The following is a 23451-nucleotide window of genomic DNA, read 5'->3' as shown; positions in this document are numbered from 1 at the left end:
GTACGATTCCTTGAGATGTAAAGATTCTTGGGAACGTGTAATTTGGGAGTGAAAAAGCAAAACGACAGTATGGAAAGTGGCTCTTTCGGTGTCAAAAGTGATTGTGTACCATTTACACTGTTAATGCACATCACAGAACTCTAAATTATGTGCAGACGTACATAGCGTTTTGCTACAAGGTAGTGAACGCCCCAGCACCAAACACGACCAGTTAATACTGTACAATACTGTACAACCATGTACAGTAACTGTCCTTTGTGACAGTTTTAATGGCACAAAACCGGCACAAACGATTGCGATCGGTTTGGTCAAAATCAGACGCAAAAGAGAGGGGGGGGCAACCTTACAAACATTAATATCTCAGAAACTAAAGCAGCATAAAGGACAGTTTTAGCGGCACAAACCAACACAAATGCAGTACATAGGATTGCGATTGGTTTGGTGGAAATCAGACACAAATGGGGGGCTAACTTCACGCTGGTGTCACGTGACCATGTAAACAACATTAATATCTCAGAAACTAAAACAGCACAAACAAAAATTTTGACGGCACAATCCGGCACAAACGCGGCACATACAATTGAGACCAGTTTGGTTGAAATCTGAAACATATGGGGGGCCAACTTCACACAGGTTGTCCACCTATATGGAGCGCCTAGCTCAAAAGCTTGTGTCAGAGTAGTTTGTTTTGGTTTCGTAACTGTTGCCTCTGCTGCCTGTGCTGTGACTGCTCTCCTAGCCTCTATATTCTCGGCATACTGTTTCGGATGTTGTCTCTTTAAGTGATTGAAAAGGTTCGTCGTGTTGCCATCCGATGCGTGAACCTTTTCTCCGCAGACTTTGCAAATAATGACTGTTTGTTCCTTATCGTTTGGGTAAATGCCAAACCATCTCCATATCACCGACGTAGAGTTTTTTTAGGGACCAACTCATCCATTACATTCTCCTTTTCAGCCATTGCTTCCCGCTACACTCAGAGTGAACATGAGAGTGGTGTAGCGAGAACTGTACGTCATTGACGTGGTTAATTTTGGTTGGTTGAGTGCTGTTTCTATAAGACGGGCATTAAGCGGACTAGTAAATAGTGCGCTTTGGCTGAGGAAAAAAATTAGGAAGAGCATAGAGCCGCAATATACAGAGAGAATAGACGATTCTACAATCTCTCTGTTTTGGCAGATCGTCAATACATAGATCGTCTTCACAATCTCATATCGCCTAAGCCTAATATGACATGCAGGTTTAGTTTATTTTAGTGAATGGATTAATTAAATTTATTTTTATTTTTTTTAATCTACATTCCATAAAACAGTGATGGTCAGTGGTTGTTTTTATACCTGTGCTGGGTTTTTTCTGACTGATTATTTCAGCGCAATAACAAGTAGTGACTGGTCTTCTAGGTGAGCCTGAATACAGCAGTGTGCCTCTATGCAGTCTAATTTAACCTCACATAACTGATCAACACACCATGATTAATATTGTGCTATACCTCCTTTTTCTTTTCTTTCCTGCCCTGTCTGAATCTGTCTGTAGATTCTTTCTGGCAAGGGCATAATTTTCTGATGGAAAAAATGCAGGAAAATACATAAGTCACATACTATAGTGACCTACAAGCCACCCACACAAAACAGAACACAAAAAACCTAATTTAACTAACATGCTTACCTGCTTTTCCAAGCACACGGATGTTGTATCTGGACCATTTTGGATTAGGGTTTACTGCTTCTTTAACTGTCTTTTCTATGTTCACAGTTCGCAATGGTGGCCAGTAGCCCTCATCCTTTAATGGTCCAGTAAACCATTTACTGGGGATAATACCTACACTACCAAATCCTCCACAGAATATGGAATCCTGACTTCAAAAAGTGACCTTGGTTTTCTGGTGAAGCTTTTGGGCATATTTTGTCTGGCTGATACCATAATTTGTGATACAGCTGAGAGAATGCTAAATGGCAGTCTGTACTTAAGAGGACCTTTCATCCAGAGGAGTACCATTTTCTACACAGACACAGCCTCTACCTGCACTCCCAGAATGTTCATTGTTGCAGATTTAGTCACCTTGTGGCGGAAGTCAATTACTATCTCCTTTGTCTTACTGATGTTTATCAGGAGGTGATTCCTTCCACACCATTCAACAAAGTTGGCGATGACCCCCCTATATTCCAGATCGTTACCCTTCGATATACATCCAGCGATGGCTGTATCATCAAAGAACTTCTGGAGGTGACAGCTGTCTGTGTTGTATCTGAAGTCCGATGTGAACAGTGTGAAAAGGAAAGGGGAGAGCACTGTACCTTGCGGAGTCCCTGTGCTGCAGACTACCACATCAGACATGCAGTGGCAAAGTTTCACATACTGTGGTCTGTTAGTGAGGTAGTCGGTGATCCATGCAGTCAGATGGCAATCCACACCAGATGGGACGTCAAGGCTACTGGCCTGAAGTGACTTGGCTCCCTGGGGTACACAGTCTTGGGAAACCACATAGGATGTCTTCCACATGGTGGGGACTCTTTCCAGACTGAGACAGAGGTTGATAATGTGCAGAATGACATTATCACAGTCTCTGAGCAGTCTGGAACTAATACCATCCGGGCCCGTTGCCGTCCGCACCTTCATCTTCCTCAGCTCATTCCTCACCTGATCTGCTGTTATTGAGAGGCTGAAGGGGAAGGGGCTGAGCTTAGTATAAAGGAAGGAGGAAAATTCAGTACTGACCGGAGTTCAGCCATCGGATAGATCACACATCGCCCGGCACTTTCTCGGGACTCACGTGTTGGTCTCCTTCCAGGACTGAAAAGGGCTCCCCAGTCCGTGTGTGAAGGTGGGTGATGATGAGCGGTTGTTGGAGTGGAGCCCCTTTGATTCTCTCTCCTTATGAAGCTTTAAGGTGAAAGGCTTTGTCTTGGTGTTGCTGTTCTCTGTTGGATGGCAGGTTTTCACCGGCAGGCTTCAGGACGGGCTCCTTTATTGGGCTTTGCGATGGTCTGACGATAACTTGATGGTTTCTGGAGGGCTTCTCGCAGGCTTCTCTCTGGGGTGCTCCTCTCTTCTCCGCTCCGCGGGGCTGATCTTCTCTGAAGCTTTGTTCTGAGGTGCCAGGTTTTATGGTCTAAAGTTCATGAATAGGGATGACCAGGAATCTGACACCTGAACCAATGGCTGGCCATGTAGTTGGCGGGCATTCGGAGGGGTGTCTGTAGCAGTCATTTTGGTATTTATGACTAGACTGATTCCACTTTACCGATGATTTTCATTAAACTGGTGTAACTTCTGATACATACAATTTCATGGTAAACACTGGCCAGATTTGAAGTCAGGAGTGATTTTCCATCAGTTTGACACCAAATATGCCATACCAGCCTGGAGGTTCACACCTCATACCATCTATATTAATTAATTAACAATTTCTTATATTATGTATGTTAATGAATCCCATCCATATACAATATTGGTGTTTCGCGTTGCACATGAACAGAGGTTGCTACTTTGGATAATTTGTACAGACATGACATTACATATTCACATTTAAACAGCACATCTTACCCTTACTGTAGATAGGTGTGGCTGTTAGTTTATGGCAATATCAATTTAAATTGAACATCTGGGAACGACATATTTTGGTTGTGTGGCTTATCCAAATGATTTGCTCTCCAGAATTGTTAATGTACACATTAATTCAGTCTTTTAATGCAGAATAGTAGAGGACAAAGAAGTGCTAACAGACCACAAAGATCAAATAAGGGCCACAGAGGAATGTGGAAAAGGGAGGGTTGTTAAACAAAGAAAGAAAGATCCTCTGATAGTTAGGACACACTAAGATACCTGGTTACAGTATTTAATTTTCAAGATTCTTCTGGGATACCATGAGAAGATGTATGCAGGGGTAACTATATGTCACGATACATAGCGCCCGGAGTGCAGACAAATGGGCAAGAAGCCAGGGATCGGAAACACGGGGTTTAATTGCAAAAAAGCAGGCAACACCACATTGACACTTCACGCAACACTACAATGACCGGACTGGGGATACTAACACAGACGTGGACTAAATACACAAGACAAGTCAAAATCAAATAGGAAACAGGTGATAACAATTAGGAAATAACACGAGGTAACGAGGTGGGCGTGGCACACACGAGGATCATACGGAGCTGGGCGTGACACTATATGTATTTATCCATATTTATATAAGTGTTAGAGTGAGAAAGGGTAAAATAGGTGATACTCTGTGAAACATGCTTATAATGGTGGCACACTAAACACTAAGATTGTCTAAGGACACACCCAAACATAACATATTTGGATATTGAGACTAGTAGTCATGAGTAAACATATACAGGGTATGCAAAAGCCAAACTTAAAAGAAACTTTCTTTAGGGTGTTGGGTTGGTCTGTGGTATGTAATGCAGGATGGATGGGGAGGGCCCTGTTGCATGCCAAGTGAGGGACCCCTATCCTTGAGGTCCATTCTGCTGTCCGTAGGTCCCTAAATCTTTGGGCCATAAAAAAAGAATGCTGGCCTCCCTTGTTATCTTTGTGTGTGTGTGTATGTGTGAGTGTGTGCGTGTGTGGGGTCACTGACCCCCCTTTTGTGCCTAGGCAAATGAGTACCTCTTATACCAGGCTAGGCCTTGTCTCAGGCAACCTGGAATCTCAGCCTTGTCGTATGCGTGTGTGTGACCCCACAGCTGATTGCAGAGTGATGGGTCGGTTTCTTTCATCTCTGGTCATGTAGGGAAGGGAGGCCATTCATCGTCTACCTCGTTGTCTGGTTCACCTTACTTGAATAGTTCTGACTGACTCCAATTCGCGATTGCTTACATCTCGTGGACTGATGAAGGAAGTGGGTTGGCACTGGAGGCTGGTTGCAGCATTCACTATCTGCCTCATCTCAGCTGTAATAGCTCACAGCTCTGCCAGTTCTGATGTCACATGCTGCTGGTAGTACTGCTGAAGCCATTTTTGCTCCTTCCTAATATTCTCAGTAGGCTGCTGGTTTGGACAGTGAGGAGTGGAATGTTCCTTTAGATTCTCCTCTTGTTCTTGCTCCAACTACATTTGGGGAACTAGCTGATCCTCTGAATCAATTAAAATTAACTAAATACCAACGGTTTCCATCGCCAAAATCCTTAATAGTCTGAGGGCATTTTATATAACCGAAATGGCTCATTTTGAGGCCCTTTCCATGCATTCTACTCTTATACTGTTTAATTTTTACTGGTGCTTTTATACAGAACACTAATTATTAAAATAAAGACAAAAATAAACCCTCCTGCGACTGACTGATCAGCCTTTATTTGTAGCAAATGTGCTCTGCATAATTGGGGGCGGCTGTAGAAAAGGCTGGGACTTCATGTTCGCGTTGTTCACGCGCGATCTTACATATTTCCTGTTTATACCCTTGTGAAAAAAGATTATACTTAAGCACACAAGTATTTCAGCACAACTTAAGTTGTGTTGTTTTGGGACACTTTTTTCATACTAACTTATACTGAATTACTACTAATGAAATATAATCAGTACACTGAAAATATACTAAATATACAACCCATATGCTATTTTGGCCACCCTTGAGATATACTTAAAATATATTACTGTATGACATCAAACTAAGTGCTTTGTAAGTGTACTTAAATTATATTTTAAGTAGTTTATAGGTGCTCTTCAATTATAATTTTAGCGTCATAAGTATATACTCCAAGTATACAATCATTGTATTTCCGAATTGAATACAATATATTTATGAAACGCTTCAAGTGTGCTTGCAATACAAGTGCAGCACACTTAAATATAGTTTAAATAGTTACCATGTAACTAACTGCACTATGCTTAATATATACTTTTAGCCATTTACTCATTATACATTTAAGCACACTGTAAAAAAAGACTATTTTTTCACAATTTTAAACTGTTTTATATCAATCAATTTTACTATAAATCACTTTTTTTTCCTGTTATGTTAAATGACAGAGAAACTTTATTAAAACTACATTGAATAAACGTATATTTACACACAGTTTGTAAAATAACAGAGATATCCCTTCAGTGAAACTGGACAATTTCTTTTCTGTATTTTTACAGAAATTAGGCTTATGGTTACATGCTTTATCTGTAAAATTTAAATGTTTTTACTGTACCAACATGTGCTGTTGTTTTATTAAAGCGCAGCAGCACTTTTCTGTGAATTTTCTTTAATTAATTTTAATTTTACATTCAGTGTACATAAAATCTACATTGGTTAACCGTTCTAAAACCTGTTGCACATTTCATTCTTAAACATATATCCACCACAATTGTACTGTGTTGTTCAGGGGCGGATTGGCCATCTGGCAATTCTGGCAAATGCCAGAAGGGCCGGACCATTTTTTAAATGTGGGCCGGTCAGTTTTTTTTTTTTTTTTAAAATATGTATTGTTTTACATGCAGGCTGCTTTTATCTCTTGCAAGATGTGAATATTATGTTGATGATGATGATGATGATGACGATGATAATAATAGTAATAATAATAATAATAAATGTTAAGCATTTGGCCCAATCGGCGACAGCCGGCTGGTTTCGAGATGGGCTGACCCAATCCGACCCAATCAGAGGTTACGCGGACGTAATCAAAATCTGGCAAGAATGTCAAACAGTAAGTGTAACACAAGCTAATTGTCAGAGATGGACCGTAAACAATGGAAAGGCAGTGCCGAAAAGCTCAGAGAAAGCAAAAAAAAGGCTCTAAAATCAGACGCTGCCAAATGCATAAAATTAACTGAAATATTCTCCAAAGGTTTAAATTCGGCTGCTGCATCGGAGGACAGTAGCGCGGTAGAGGAGGTAAGAAGAAAACAGAAAATATACTTCTAAGTCATTATACTAAAATATACTAAGTAGTTTTCAGACCATTCACGCTACATCTGACAGTTTTTGACAGTAACCTACACTGTGTTTAACAGTTGTAAGCTTAGCGTAGAACTCCCGTACATTTTAAAATGTCATTATCAGCAGATAACGTGGGATTTAGGGTATACAGACTGCTGTATGCTACTAGCAATATAGTCTAACATGCAAAAGAACCTATAGCTATAGCCATAGTACTGTAGGCATTTGTAGTGAACTCTGAATACATAGCTAGTCTTTAAAGTAAAACATTAAATACATGCATAGGTTGCAGTATGTAATTAATCCTTTGGTAGGGTGGAACATAGACTTCTATTACAGGCAATAGTGTAATATATCTACTGTATGCAATAGTTAGACAATGTAAAATGAGACATTGGCTTGCTTATGTTCTCCCTTGACTGAATCGTGTGTTCATCTATTCAAAACTAGAATGTTTCTGGACCCAGTGCAGATACTGTAGCTCAGCTGCTGCAGCAGAGTCAAGTATCATGGAGGTAGGAAGACAGCAATGAGAGAGACACACCCTGACACAAATGCTGAGAGTTTCTTAATACTGTGTATAGAAAACTGATATAGAAACCAGTTAGGGGTTGCCAGTGGGGGACTAGTTCACCACAGATGTCTGATCAGAGACAATGAGATGCAATCAATCCAGAATTCTTTTGATTCTTTATTCTTTCCACAAAGTTTCCAACAAGTACTGAGCATGCAAGTGCTAACAATCACTTTGGGGTATCCATGTGGGTTGGTGTGTATGTGTGGTCTACAACAAATTAGAATAAACAAATTAAGGAATCAGAAAGGTGTGTGTGTGTGTGTGTGTGTGTGTGATACACATTCACAGGTTACTCCTATCATAAGTAATAGCAGACAAACGGCATAAACAGACAGCACACGGACTCTACAAGATTCACAGATTGTTTTTGTTCCAGTCACATACATTGCATGTTTAAATATCTATTACATATGGTACTGCTTATATTATTTCACCATCTGTACACCAATATAAGTAGTGAATGTGCGTGTCCGTGGGTGGGGCTGTGTCAGTGTGGTAATGTGGGCTGGTGTGGCTACAGTGCCAGGGCTGAATTTTTGTCCCAGTCCGCCCCTGGTGTTGTTGTATACATATTAAATGATTTGTGTATAGTTAAGGTTACAAACATTACAAAATATAATTTAAAATGAGATAATATAGTAACCGAATTGGTATTTAATGTAATTATATTATTAAATAATTACTCATCGAATGCCTAATTCCGAGTCGGTAAGTAGATAAAACAGTTGTCATAGCTCAGTTTACAGCGAGTACTGTTTATCTTAACATGAACAATCAGGAGCGTTTATATTGGACTTGATTTATAGTGATTTATAACTTCTACTTTCACAAAAGTTCTATACTGTGATGGAACGGACGCTTCCTGTCGCAACTGGTTTCAAACTTGTGCGCATGCACAGAGGTCAGTGGAAGGCTCTATATTTCTGTATAAAGAAATAAAAATTTGCAGTTCAGAACTGATGGGACAATCCGAGGATTGATACAAGAAAGCACTACGAAGTCAGAGAAGGACTAAGAAACATATTAAGGTATGTATATTTAGACTTTTTAAAATATATGCTTTGTTTGACTGTGTTGCCACCAGGCGCATTTCGCGCGTGCGCAAATTGCAAACGAACAAACCGTTGGAAGTCATCGAAGTTGTAGATTTGAATCGATTAGATATTTCAACAAATAATAAAAGCACAGCTAAACTCACAGGTCAGATTAGGACCAGGGAAAACTGGTCAGTGTAAGTTTTAGTTTATTTCTTAGTATTAACGGTTGGTTGCGTTGTTTTATTTTGCAGTTAGATAATTATTATATTAAGACTATTGTAGATGTAGCCAAGATGTAATATGTCCACCCAGCCTTAGGGGGGAGCTGTGGTTCATTGTTGTGCGAGCTTTCATTTCAGGGGTGGAGCTGTTGTTTAGCCATAGCTCTGTTTTCTTATGAGAAGGTAGGAAGGGTTGCCTTGTTCTCTGTAAAATCGGCTTTATTTGTTTAGTTATATTAGCCATCCATCCCAGTTTAAGAAATATATTGTTGTTAAAGCATTCACTAACACATATGTGTGTTTATTTTTGGTGAATGGTTTATTATTTGTGTTTTATTAATTCCATGTGGGCAATTGTATTGTGTTGAGCTTTATCTGAGTATTTTTGGGGTTTTGTTCTTTGTAATCTGTATGCTTCTAACATGTATCTTTATTTGTAATATGTTGAAGTTTATTATCCTGTGTTTGAGTAAGTTTGTAACAGTGTGAAAAGTGTCCCTTTAAGTGCAGCCACTACTATATCATTTCCTTTTAATAATTAGATGTATATTGGAATTATTCTGATGCTGCTTGTTAACTGACATAGCTCTGTTTTCTTATGAGAAGAAGAGTGACTGATGTGGAGAGAGAACCCAATAAACAAGGAAAGCTACTCCGCTTTGATTCAACGGCAAGATTGGTGTCCTCCTCATTCACTCCCTACATTAACACAACGCAGAGCCATTTGGGGGAGCACACCACAAAGAAAGGGTTACATAGACATAGCTAATGTTAAGCATGTTATAATTAGCTAACGTGAAATACTACCATATCATTTGTAATATTAACATAAACATCTAACATTATGTAAATATTTTTTATTTAAGAAAGTGCCTACCATTATTCTGTTACGAAATATATATTGTAGAGCCTGCGGTGCAGCAGCAAAAAGGAAAGAGGCAGTCAAGACAGGCAGAGCGCCAAAAAACAAGTGAGTTTATTTTAACGTGCCTAAACACCAGAGAGAACCCACGCACCCGCTTGGGCATACGTCACAAAAACGACACCCTGCACGCATGAGCAAAAGGTAAGAGAATGAATTCTGTTTAAATGGTAGGAGCCCCTACACACGCCCCCCCAGAATTCACAAACACAGACAAGTCCAACTTGCGGGGAGGTCGGGCTACCCGACCGGAATGAGTCACAATAGGCTGGGAGGCTGGGTGCCCAGCCGGTGCCGGAGCAGGCCCCCGCACACGCACAGCAGCAGGGGTAGGGGCTGCTGGGGTGTCCACGTCCAAATGAGCAGGTTTCAGACGGTCCACCGAAACCCGGTCCGGCTTGCCCCTAATGTCCAGTGTGAAAAACTTGTCCCCAGATTGTAGGACATGGAAGGGCCCATCATCGGGTGGCCGCAGCGGGCCCCGATGAGCATCATGGTGGACAAAGACATATGCAGCCCCGGCCAAATCCTCCGGAACATATGACTGGGGCACCCCATGTTGAGTCGTGGGTACTGGAACGAAAGCCCCAGCCAAGTCCCGCAGAGCGGAGCGCTGGTGTTCAGCGCACCAAGGGGCTGTGGTGGTGGGCAGGAAATCCCCTGGCACACGCAGAGTCTGCCCGTAGACTAACTCGGCCGACGAGGATTGCAGGTCTGATTTGAGAGCGGTCCGGAGGCCCAACAAAACCCTGGGAATCCTGTCCACCCAGCCACCGTCCCTGAGGCTGGCCCGAAGAGCGGCTTTCAGGGAGCGGTGAAAACGCTCGCACAGCCCATTGGCCTGCGGATGGTAGGCTGTGGTACGATGGAGGGAAACCCCCAAAACCTGGGCCACTGCAGCTCAGAGGTGAACTGGGTTCCACGGTCCGAAGACACATCAGATGGAACCCCGAAATGGGACACCCAACCACCGATGAAAGCCCTGGCCACGTCTGCCGTGGTGGTGGATGACAAAGTTATGGCCTCTGGCCACCGAGTAGACCTGTCCACCACCGTTAGCAAGTGAGTAAAGCCCAAGGAAGGGGGAAGAGGCCCGACCAGGTCCACATGAACATGGTCAAAACGGCGCTCAGGCACCACAAAAGGCGCCAGCGGTGCCTTGGTATGTTGGTGCACCTTAGCACGCTGACACGGAACACAGGAGGCGGCCCAACTATGGACATCCTTCCACAACCCATGCCAGACAAACTTGGCGGCCAGCAGACGCTGAGACGCTCGTCTGCCTGGGTGTGAAAGCCCGTGCACCACCTCGAAAATGTGACGACGCCAACCAGCCGGCACGATAGGCCTAGCCAGACCGGTCGAGATATCACACAGGAGGGTGGCACCACAGTCAAGGAAGGGAACATCAGCCAGCTGCAGACTGGTGACCGCGGTCCTATATGCCTGCACCTCTGGATCGACCCGCTGATCCGCTGCTAATAGAGCATAATCCACTCCTAAGTGCACAGCACTTGCCACCGAGCGGGAGAGGCAGTCCGCAACATGGTTATGCTTCCCTGCCACGTGCCAGATGTCAGTAGTGAACTCCGAAATAAAGGAGAGCTGCCGCTGCTGACGAGCAGACCAAGGCTCTGATGTCTTAGCCATCGCAAACGTCAGGGGCTTGTGGTCAACAAAAACCGTGATTGGGCGGCCCTCTATGAGGAACCGGAAGTGACGCACAGCCAAGTACAGGCCAAGAAGTTCACGGTCAAATGTGCTGTACTTCCGTTCGTGTGGCCTGAGCTGTCGGCTGAAAAAGGCCAGCGGCTGCCAGGCACCATTCACGAACTGTTCGTGCACGGCCCCCACAGCATAGTCCAAGGCGTCAGTGGTGAGCGCAACCGGAGCACCAGAAAATGGATGGGCCAGCATGGTCGCGTTCACCAGAGCAGACTTGGTAGCTACAAAAGCCTGGGTCTGCTCAGCAGTCCACTCAAGAACCTGCTTGGCCGTCCTACCCCTGAGAGCCTCATACAGCGGCTCATACAAGCTCTGAGCACACACGGCTGCACAAGCTGCCAGCCTGGTGGTGTGTACTTTGTCAGCCTCCCTAGCAAGCTCCCTACAGTCTTTAAGCTCCCTACAGTCTTTTGGTCACCTAGGAGATGTGATCCATCAGCTCCGAGGGCCGTGAATCACCCAGCCCGGGCAGCGCGAGCAAGCGGCGCGCACGCTCTGTCTCGGAAAGCTCGTAAGTGCCCAGCAACAGAGACTTTAAGGCACCGTACTTGTCTACCTCTAGAGCAGTGGTTCTCAAACTGGGGGCCGCGGCCCCCTGGGGGGCCACCAGATGGCGCTAAGGGGGCCGCATCGAAATTGTAGAATCTAAAAAAAAAAATTACCTGTATGTAAATCAGGCTTGTCAACCTATGTAAAATATAATGTATTTAAAAAAAAAATAGAAGTATAAAAAAAATGTAAATATAAATTTTACATAGCACACTACGCTGCTATGGACATCATGAATTACTGTTCAGTATTCAGTACTTTTGTTGCACTTTTCAGACAATGTTAGTTTTACTGTCAAAACTGTTTTAATACAATGTAATATTTTGTGAAATGTAAATTTAACAAACCAGAGAAATAAAGACTACAAACAGAATCTAAAATCTAAAATTAAGTAAAATTGTAAGTTTGAGGATGTTTTGCGTCATAATTTTTTTTTTGAGGAGGGGGGCCACAAAAGGATTCACCCTACACAAGGGGGTCTCCTGCTGAAAAAGTTTGAGAACCACTGCTCTAGATGGTTCTGCAGCAGACTCACCACTCTAGCTGCGGTGCAGCAGCAAAAAGGAAAGAGGCAGTCAAGACAGGCAAAGCGCCAAAAAACAAGTGAGTTTATTTTAACGTGCCTGAACACCAGAGAGAACCCACGCACCCGCTTGGGCATACATCACAAAAAACGACACCCTGTACGCATGAGCAAAAGGTAAGAGAATGAACTCTGTTTAAATGGTAGGAGCCCCTACAATATTCATAGTTGCTAATTATGAATTACAAAATGGTGTTTTCTGCATTTGGTTTCTAATTTTGATTTTTTTTTCCCCCTCAGATACTCAGATTCCATCAGATACCATATTGACCATCTTGTCTGAAGTAAGTTCAATGTACTGAGCAACTGTTCCTTCAACATTTTGAGATGTCAAGTATTGCAGCATTCAAGTGCCATTTTTGTGACAGTGCATTTACATCCTTAAAAAGATATGTAAATCACCAAAGCCTACATAAAAATGAAGCAAATGGTCTGTTTCCATGCTGTATGGCTGGATGCAAATATAAATTCACAAGGTACAATGCATTTAAAGCTCATGTGTATCGGCATCATGATAAGTCATGTGACTCACAGTTTGATACAGTGCAGGGCTCATTTTGCTGTCAGATTGCTCAGTGCCACTGTCAGTGTGTTGATGTTAAAGACCTTTTGGCCCATCTTAGGTTACATTTGTCAAAAAAATCACGAATCTGGAAACATAAAAATGTTTCAGCTGGGAATGTTTCTGCACTATATTGTGCTACCTCTGTGCCAAGTCACTCCTCTGATGTTGTTGAAAGGCACAGGGATGAAGTGGTTGATGATCCAGAGCTTGATGCACCAGATTCTAATATTATACAATTGTATATGAGGAATCTGTGTTTGTTCTACACTCACCTAAAGGATTATTAGGAACACCATACTAATACGGTGTTTGACCCCCTTTCGCCTTCAGAACTGCCTTAATTCTACGTGGCATTGATTCAACAAGGTGCTGAAAGCATTCTTTAGAAATGTTGGCCCATATTGATAGGATAGCATCTTGCAGTTGATGGAGATTTGTGGGATGCACATCCAGGGCATGAAGCTCCCGTTCCACCACATCCCAAAGATGCTCTATTGGGTTGAGATCTGGTGACTGTGGGGGCCATTTTAGTACAGTGAAGTCATTGTCATGTTCAAGAAACCAATTTGAAATTATTCCAGCTTTGTGACATGGTGCATTATCCTGCTGGAAGTAGCCATCAGAGGATGGGTACATGGTGGTCATAAAGGGATGGACATGGTCAGAAACAATGCTCAGGTAGGCCGCAGCATTTAAACGATGCCCAATTGGCACTAAGGGGCCTAAAGTGTGCCAAGAAAACATCCCCCACACCATTACACCACCACCACCAGCCTACACAGTGGTAACAAGGCATGATGGATCCATGTTCTCATTCTGTTTACGCCAAATTCTGACTCTACCATTTGAATGTCTCAACAGAAATCGAGACTCATCAGACCAGGCAACATTTTTCCAGTCTTCAATTGTCCAATTTTGGTGAGCTTGTGCAAATTGTAGCCTCTTTTTCCTATTTGTAGTGGAGATGAGTGGTACCCGGTGGGGTCTTCTGCTGTTGTAGCCCATCCGCCTCAAGGTTGTGCGTGTTGTGGCTTCACAAATGCTTTGCTGCATACTTCAGTTGTAACGAGTGGTTATTTCAGTCAAAGTTGCTCTTCTATCAGCTTGAATCAGTCGGCCCATTCTCCTCTGACCTCTAGCTTCAACAAGGCATTTTCGCCCACAGGACTGCCGCATACTGGATGTTTTTCCCTTTGCACACCATTCTTTGTAAACCCTAGAAATGGTTGTGCGTGAAAATCCCAGTAACTGAGCAGATTGTGAAATACTCAGACCGGCCCGTCTGGCACCAACAACCATGCCACGCTCAAAATTGCTTAAATCACCTTTCTTTCCCATTCTGACATACAGTTTGGAGTTCAGGAGATTGTCTTGACCAGGACCACACCCCTAAATGCATTGAAGCAACTGCCATGTGATTGGTTGATTAGATAATTGCATTAATGAGAAATTGAAGAGGTGTTCCTAATAATCCTTTAGGTGAGTGTATATGTTTGCCACTGGCTGATACTTAAAGATTTTTAAATAAAGACAGCTGTGGATTTATTAAAGTTTGTTTCATTTATTGTGAACTAGATAATTCCCAAATAGTATAGAAACAACTTTAAAGCAGATATTTGGTTACACAACTTCACTGTTCTAAAACAGTGTTCTGGAGTAAGTACTCGCTCATAATATAGTATTTTTAACGACACAAAAACAGCAGCCCAACAAAAGAGGCTAACAGTTCACAACTAAAATACATGTCATGTTTTATTAATAATAGATGTGGATGACTGTTAAAGTCAATGAATACTTTAAGTGGTGGTTTACTCAGCTGTTTAAACAAGGCCAAACCCAGTGTCCACAGATAGAAGACAGACCGTAAGATCAGCCCTGAGCTCTTCAAACTTCCTGTAGTGGTTTGGCAAACGCAGACGTTCCGAACATGTTGCTGCAGTTGGTAGGTGGTTTGGTCCTCTGGATTGAACAACTTCCAGTTTCAGGTGTTGAGGTGGCACCTCCCAGCCAACCCAGAATCTCATCAGGTTCTTTAAACTTTCAGAGGATGCTAAACAAACCAAGATAGCAATACAGAATTTGTCAGCAAATTTTTTACTATGTAAAAATTGAGGTACTTAAAAAAAAAACAACACATTACGTGTGAGTACCCTGTTCAATAAATCTTCTAAGAAATGAAGAGAGAAGAGTAAGTGTCTCTTCAGGCATGTCATCTTCACTGTCATCATTTGCAGAGCTTACATGGGGCCATATAATGGCTTGCAGGACTTGCTTCAATGTTGTACATGGAAAGATATGGAAATGAAAGGCTCAAGTACAGTAGTATAAATGCTCTTACAAATACACATTTCTGAAAAATTACACAAATACGCTACCTGTGGGGTTAACTGAACATCTGATTCTCTGGGAAACAGCAGGAGTACCACATCAGGCCTGTGCTCAATAAGTGGCCAAATGCCTGTGTCTTTTATCCCTTTCCTGAGCTGCTTAATCTGGGCAGTCACTCTACCAAGCACCTGTTTAAAGTAAAGTACTCAGTATAGAGATGGTCAATTCAAGTGTGTTTGGGACTTTAGAGGTATATCAAATGATGTGTATGTATAATGGAGAAGGCACTTGTGATTAGACCTTATGACCTTGGTTATCGCTTATCCAGAAGAAGGATAAACTTATGTAGCAGACAGCTGATGAGGGAGACCTAAACTTTTCTTGCAGTCTCAATTACTCAATTATGTCATACACATACACAACCATACATAGTAGAGGTCGACCGATATATCGGGCCGATATTTAGCATAGTTTCCTAATTAAACATGTCTATCCTTTATACGGGCTTATACGTCGACAACGTCACAATCACTAGGGGCTTATGTTGTCCTTGCATACAAGGCTATGTAATACGACAGTTATTTTATTTTATTTTCTGTGATTCTGATTGTGAATTTGGCTTGTAAGCTATCTGTCTAACAACATAAACAACATGTTAGTGAAAGGTTTTGGGCCTTATACACTATTCATCATACCATAATGCACTTAGTTAATAGTGTTTTTTTTTCTTTCAAAATGTATTAGAGTGTAATTGTTTTAATGTGCATGGAATACTGGAATTGTAGAATGAATTGAAGGTGAAGGCACTATAATAAAAATGCTAACCTTGCATTTTTTCTTCTGATTTAGTTATTGCTGTCTGATGGCTGAACAAAAATCTAATCCTGTATGGCAGAATTCACCAATCCCACACCATGAAAAGCTAGGTGCAATATCTGCATCAGGCTGGTTAGTTTAGGAGCTGAAGAAGGAGTTTGCTGCTAAAGAGATTCTGATGCTGCTATTTTTATTGTTTATAAGTTTAAGTTGTTTACAAGTTGTATTGTGTTTTTGTTATTTAAGTTTATATTTAAATTTACACAAGTCAGTATTCAATAAATGCTAAGTTGAGAAATTTTGTGTATCATTTGTTATTATTAGTGTGATATTTTCTCATGCAAATAGAGGAGAAAACGTCCAATTTTCGGTCAAAAAATATCGGCAGCATATATCGGCCATCAGCTGACCCTGACTCCTAAATATCGGCATCGGCTATTGGAAAAACCCATATCGGTCAACCTCTAATACACGGTATGAGGTGCAATGAAATTTTTATATGACTGTCCATGAAGTGTCAAATATAGACAAAATATGACACTTCACATATTACGTTTAATGCTGCAGTGGAAAGGAGCTGTCCATTGGTTTCTCTCACGGTCTTCTTTGTAAAATCTGATGAGAGCACCATCCCTTTCTTCTTCATTATCTGTTGCATCCAGTGACAGAAAAAGTGATGATTGTCTCCCACCCTCTTGCTTAAGTTGCTCCAGAAAGAGTTGAAGAGCCTTTTGTGGGTCTTGTACTGATTTCCATGCTTAATGAAATAAAATAGACAAACCCGTCACTATTAAACTGAACAAAATAGAGGAAGGCTCACATTTAGAACTGGACACAAACTCACACTGAAGAAAAATACAAACTCCCAGTGTGAGACTATCATCAGATATGAATGCTCCTAAATGAACAAATGTTTTTCGTGAATGTCAACTGTCTACATGTATGCTCCCTCTTATAAATGTACAGATTTCTCCCTACAGAAAGGCCAAAAGAGTGTTATATTACCATCTGTTCCTGGTGACAAAGGGGAAGCCATTGGAAGCACTGACTGAAATGCAGAAGCTGCAGAGGATGTGCATGGTTCCATGCCAAGGTCAGGAAGACCAAGTGGTCTTGAAATAGTAAAACAGAATATCATTTACAGGTTTTCCGATTTGTACACACATTGTTTATCCACAACAAAATCCAATTTGTTATGAACTTGACTTGTGTGTAAAGCACACTTATAGAAAAGTATGCTTGTGCACATGCACTAGTCCTTACATTAAGGGTGGGGAACCCAGTCTGTGGGGGCCTGTTGTAGGTACAGATTTTTGGGATAACCTTTCAAATCAGTGAACAATAAAGGCTCCTCCCATAGCTTTAAACATCTCATCCCAAAAACTTGTACGAATACCAGCTGTCCATGGAACAGATTTCCCACATCAGTAAATTTATATTATTTTGCAAAAAAATAAAGCTGGATCTATTGCTCTTACCCCTCGCCGCACAAGCTTGCATGTAAAGGCAGGTCTTTCAAAGGGTATGGCACATTACAGATGGGGCAAATCTACAAAACAGGCATACAATAATAACACAGAAACTGTAATGTCTGTCTATTAGGTGAGATCCCGGACTGAAACTATATCAATAATACTTTCATTACCTCACATGGATCATTGGTAACTTCACAAACTGAGTCACTGTCCTGGTGGGGTGGAAAAAACAGGCCAACACCAGCATAATTACAAATGGCTTTAAGTTCTTTACAAACTCTAACAGGTATATATATTGACAGGTACAAAGGTACGTACATCGACAGTTTGCGGACACCCTTTAACGTGAAGTGACAGCAGCTGCACAGGTACATGGATCTGACAGTTGATGCACTTTGCCTTAGGCATCCTGGAAAAATCTTAGCCAGGTGGGCTCCCGAATATCCCTCTGCCTCAGGTGATACGACATTAAGCTTTCGCTGCCCTGACCCCCCTGTTTAATTGAAAGAGAAGTATTTAGAAATTCAATTGTTAGGAGACAAGTCATTGAAACATATATACCTATACAAGCTGTGAACACAAGATTAACTAAGTGTTCTGTGAATGGTTATGATCTGCAACATTGCTCTCAGCATTGCAAAAAAATACTCTATGATTTGTTCTTATGTATGTGTACTGTAGTGTGTTGTACATTTGCATGTAGAAATAAGTAAGTTCTGACATTGTATTTTTAGTGCACTTCAAGTCAGGGGTGCAAATAATTCTGGAGCTCATTTGCATATGCTGAAACACTGTCATTTTGCTGAAACAAAGGAATCTGCCAAGTCCAAATCTTGAACAAGAAGAAAAATCTTTCATATAGCTACTGCTAATTCACACTGTAAATTCAATTTCTTACCAGCTGCTTTGTACAACAACCAGGCCCCATCCAGAGCTGCCATTTTTGGGAAGGATTGTATGAGGAGTGCTGAAATCTATGGGATTGAATGTGAAGACAAGTTAAGTTTGATATAAAAAGATGTGGCTAGGGAACTTTTGAGATCATTTCAGTACAAAGGAAATAACCTAGTGCCAATTTTCACACAAGTGACGACAAAAAATACCCACTAAGGAAATTCTAAGAATACTAACAGGGAAATAATATGAAAATCAAATTTTAGACTTGCCTCAGAATGGTCAGCATCTTCTGGAATTTCAATGGTCCTCCGGCCCAGCCCAGCCTGGAGAAGTACCATCTCTTCACCTGTCTTGGGGGTACGTTCAGTCATTTTGTCCAACAGAAAAAAATGAATAAGTTTGGACTTCATTGGTCTTTTTCGAGGTTTAATGTAGTTTTTCTTCTTAAAGAGACCAGGAAAAGCTCTGGAAAAGGGGAAACATATCAAACACGGCTTCTGGAGGACAATCATGATAAATTTTCAAGAAATTCAAACCTGGCCATATTCTCATCCAGTCTGCTGCATGGACTGCCTGAGGCAGCAGACATGGTTGGCTGAACCTGTCTCATGAACACATCCGTCCTTTGGCCTGTCTGCTGCCTTGTCCCTGGGAGTGCCTGTTCCCCTCGTGTTAATGTATGGCCTCTCTGAACCTGAGCTGCATCTACGTTTAACAAGTCATCTTAATAATGATGCTGTCTAAATTATTAACTTTATCCATTTAGTTTAAGTCAGTACTAAAAACATTACATTAAAGTCTTTATCTGGAACTAGTGTGTCCCCATGTAAAGATATTTTTTGTAAATCAATTCCCAAATGGGCACTACATTGCAGATTTAAGTACTATAGAACAGAATAGTTTAACTAACCCACAGCGTTCAAATACCTACTGAAAGCTTCTATACAAAATCCTACAACGTTAGTAATACTCATCCGTATGTGGTTGCATAACGAGGTGTAGAATTTATGTATGGTCTATGGAAACTCGTAACACATGATAACGTTACTTTACCGTATGTAGATGCCGAACCTAATGCCTGCCTCAGCATCCCAATGATTTGCGTCGCTGCATTCTGTAACTGTATCTGTTTTATATTGATGGGGAAACAGGTAAGGGGGCAATGAGAATTGGTGAAATTATACTTATAATACAGATAAACCATATTTCTCACTTAACCTACCTGTCGCAGTTCTTCTTCGTCCGCCATTTTCCTCTTCTACTTCTCCAGATTTTATGCCAGATTAGCAGTGATAATTTCGTTGACGAAATATTTTCGTTATAATTTTCGTCAACGACAAATTTTCACTGACGAAAACGAGACGATAACTAAATAAAAATTAAGTGATGATGACGAAAACTATAATAAAAATATATTGACATTTTCGTTAACTAATAAAAACGAGACGAAAATGTGAGTGAGGGACGTTTTTGGAAATGATCCAATCAGAATTAATCTTGGTGCGTGGCGCGTTGAGACGCACACGCACATTTGAAAATTAAGATACTGATTCACCTTGCGACGCGAGATGCGACAGTACATCTTGCATACATTGGTGGGTGTCTGTCTGACTTAAACTAAAATGACATGGCAATGGCTGGGAGAAAAAGAAGAGAAGATATATGGAATAATTTCACGTTTGATGTCAAGACAAACAAGACCTTGTGTAAACCGTGTGGAGCGGAAATCGCTGGTAAAAATACAACAAATCTAAAGCGACATCTGCAAGGTAATTTTTTCAGGTCATGCAGTATTTGCAATGGCATTACTGCCAAATACAGTTTTTCTTTTAAATAATTTGGAGTTGCACTTTTGCTTTACAGAATGAAGAATGTCATATGCAAGTTGCATATCTAATTTTTGGTTTTTATGGAAAGACGATATTCCACATATTTAATGAGACTTGGCTTTATTTAATTTTAAGTTAGAATATTTTGTATATTACCACGGTTTAACTAAATTACATTTAAATTAAACCCAATATATTTTAGTCAACTAAATCTACAGTAGATTTAGTCGACTAAAATCTTATGCTTTTTAGTCGACTAAAACTAGACTAAAACTAAAACAAAACAGATGACTAAAATATGACTAAAACTAAAATTGCATTTTAGTCAAAAGACTATGACTAAAACTAAATTGAAATCTGCTGTCAAAATTAACACTGCAGATTAGACACTATCGTATGGAGGGCTAAGAGTGCCAAAATTAAATAAATAAATACACCAATAATTAATTAATTAAATGTGCCATGAATTGTATAAAATGGGAAATGTAAAGAGAAACTATTACTTAAATGTGTCATGAATTATTTAAAATGGGAAATAAAAATATTGTTAATTAAATGTGCCATGAATTATTATCTACCATTAGAAATAAAATCATTATTAATTAATTACAATTTACAATTATTTCACTATTTATTTAATTTTGGCACTTTCACCACATCATGAATTAATTTTATCTGTCAGTGTGACCCATCAAAGTCAGTAGGCGGGACAAACAATGATCTATCTGGATCTTGTGCAGCCGATTGTTTTGGTCTGAAGCTGTGTCATTTCCAACATGGCGCTACCAATGGACCAACCGTCACCAGGCCCAATACTGCGCATGTATTCACATTTTGCGGCAGACCGTCGATTCAGGGCATGGAGCTAGTCCGTCACTTCCGGTAAGTGCAAAACGTTAGTGTTCCATTTAGGACAGCACTTACCCATGGTAGTGTGCACTGACGCAAGTGCGCGATTTCGGACACACCGGTATTTTTAACCTTGTATTTTTGCATGTGAATTCAGACCGTCGAATTCGAGCAACTTTGAAATGTTGTCTTTGTATTTTTAACCTCGTATTTTTGCATGTGAATTCGGACCATCAAATTTCTGATGCATATTTCCAATGCATAAATATTCAATGTTAGAATTTCAGTGCCATATAAAATTCAAATTGTGATGACACAGACATACTTCCATAGGATATCACATATGAAAGGTCTAGGGCCTGGAGGCGGAATATGGGCTGATATTTGTGCCACTAGAAACTGAATATGAATTTTGTATATTTGAATCTGCAGTTAAAAACTGAATCTGAATTTAATAGTTTGAATCTGAATTCCAATAACTTGAAACAGCATTTATCCTACTTCGAAAGTTTTCAGTTCGCAAATTCAAGGTCAATCTATTGTGACAAACATCCGGGTCCTTGAGGAAAAATAATCGACCGCAGATTCACAACGCAACTCATTTCCACGTTTACGACAGTTGCAGGTCGGGGTAAAGAGGAGGCATGCCAGGATGTCAGAAAAACAAATGCTGGATTCGCAGGTTTGTCATTACCTAATAAGTTATGATACATATGAGAACAAGCTTTATATACACAAGCGATAGCATAAACATTAACCATACGTCTGGTTAGTATATGGTAGTATATGTGGTTAAATCAACGATTTCTGGCCCTGCTAGGTTATGTTAATATGGTAGACTAATGCAAAACTAGCTAGAGATATGAATTTTACTTCTAGTTTAGTTTGTTATGGCTCGCCTGTTCATCTCGTGGCTTTCTAGCAGTGTTTATGCTAAATATTTTTTTTAAATATTCATCTTGCCGATATGAGGCGGAAATCAGTATTAATTTTATGTGAGTATGGAATATTATTTAGCACTTCATAATGCATATAAAATGTAAATATTACCAATAAAGTTATGTCCAGACTCCATGCAATGACATTTTTGTGGTGTTCTTGACTCTTTTCCTTTCTTAAACACCTACATTACTAGTGTGTTTTGGTAATGAAGATTGTCTATTACTGATTACATAAAACATTACATTTTTGTGGAGAAAAAAACACTGAATTTGAAATATTAAGCAAATGTGTTTACATCCGCGATACACTCAAAATGGCGAATGGGGGCGTGTTAGACAGTGCAGACACGTGACTGACAAAGACCGATGCAAGGTTTGCTACTGAAGAAAGGGATTCGCAAAAGTTCACGGCTGGGTATTTAAAAAAAACAGAACTAGAGATGGTCATGCCACCATTATGTTCAGCCGAGGGACCAAACAGTAAAAGAGATGATTGACAAACATCACCTAGGGGTGTGGATCAAGGGAGAAAACAACGATGGTGAATGGTTGAAGAAATGATGATGCTTAAGTCACGAGATATTGTTACTGTTGGAGTCAGATCTCCGCCGGAGTCCGTTGATGAGAAGAGATTCACTGCACAGTCGAGGAGTGGTTGCAGGTCACTAATTTATTCTGATTAATCAGGGAGCAACGATCTGACATACATTCAGCATGTACAGGAAGATGCTCGAACCATAGGTGTCGGCTCTAGGTCTTTATAGGCCTTTTGGGGTGTGCCCCCCCTTTTCTGTACTTTTCCACCTACGTGACTACCACATACATTGACATTTTCTCTAATTAGCATGTGTGCCTGTCCCCAGAAAAGAGTAAAAATAAGTGTCAGCTTCATGATCGGTTCCTGTTCTCTTACTGTCGGGAACAAGGTCCTCCTGACCTGCTCGGTTCCTGTTCTTTTACTGTCGAAGAATTATTAGTTGCATTCTTAAATGATTAACCCCTCAATCTATTTAGGACGAGGTCCTCTCGACCTGTTTTCTACCAGTTCCCGTTTTAGTGTCTGCATTATATTAGACACTGTGTTCTTAAACATTAGTAAGTTAATATTTGGATTATAGTGAAACTACCCCTTCATTATTGTCTAATGCACCCCTCATTACACGATAAGAAAATGTATAAAAATTAGTGCAAAACAGTATTGGACTGCTGCATGTCTACAGCGCTTTCTGTGTACTGGGCTAATAACCGGGAGCATCAGTTGGACTGGCGTTTAAT

This window comes from Paramormyrops kingsleyae, chromosome 1 (genome assembly GCF_048594095.1).
Source record: "Paramormyrops kingsleyae isolate MSU_618 chromosome 1, PKINGS_0.4, whole genome shotgun sequence".
NCBI classification, from domain to species: domain Eukaryota; kingdom Metazoa; phylum Chordata; class Actinopteri; order Osteoglossiformes; family Mormyridae; genus Paramormyrops; species Paramormyrops kingsleyae.
Note: the sequence above shows the minus strand (reverse complement) of the source record.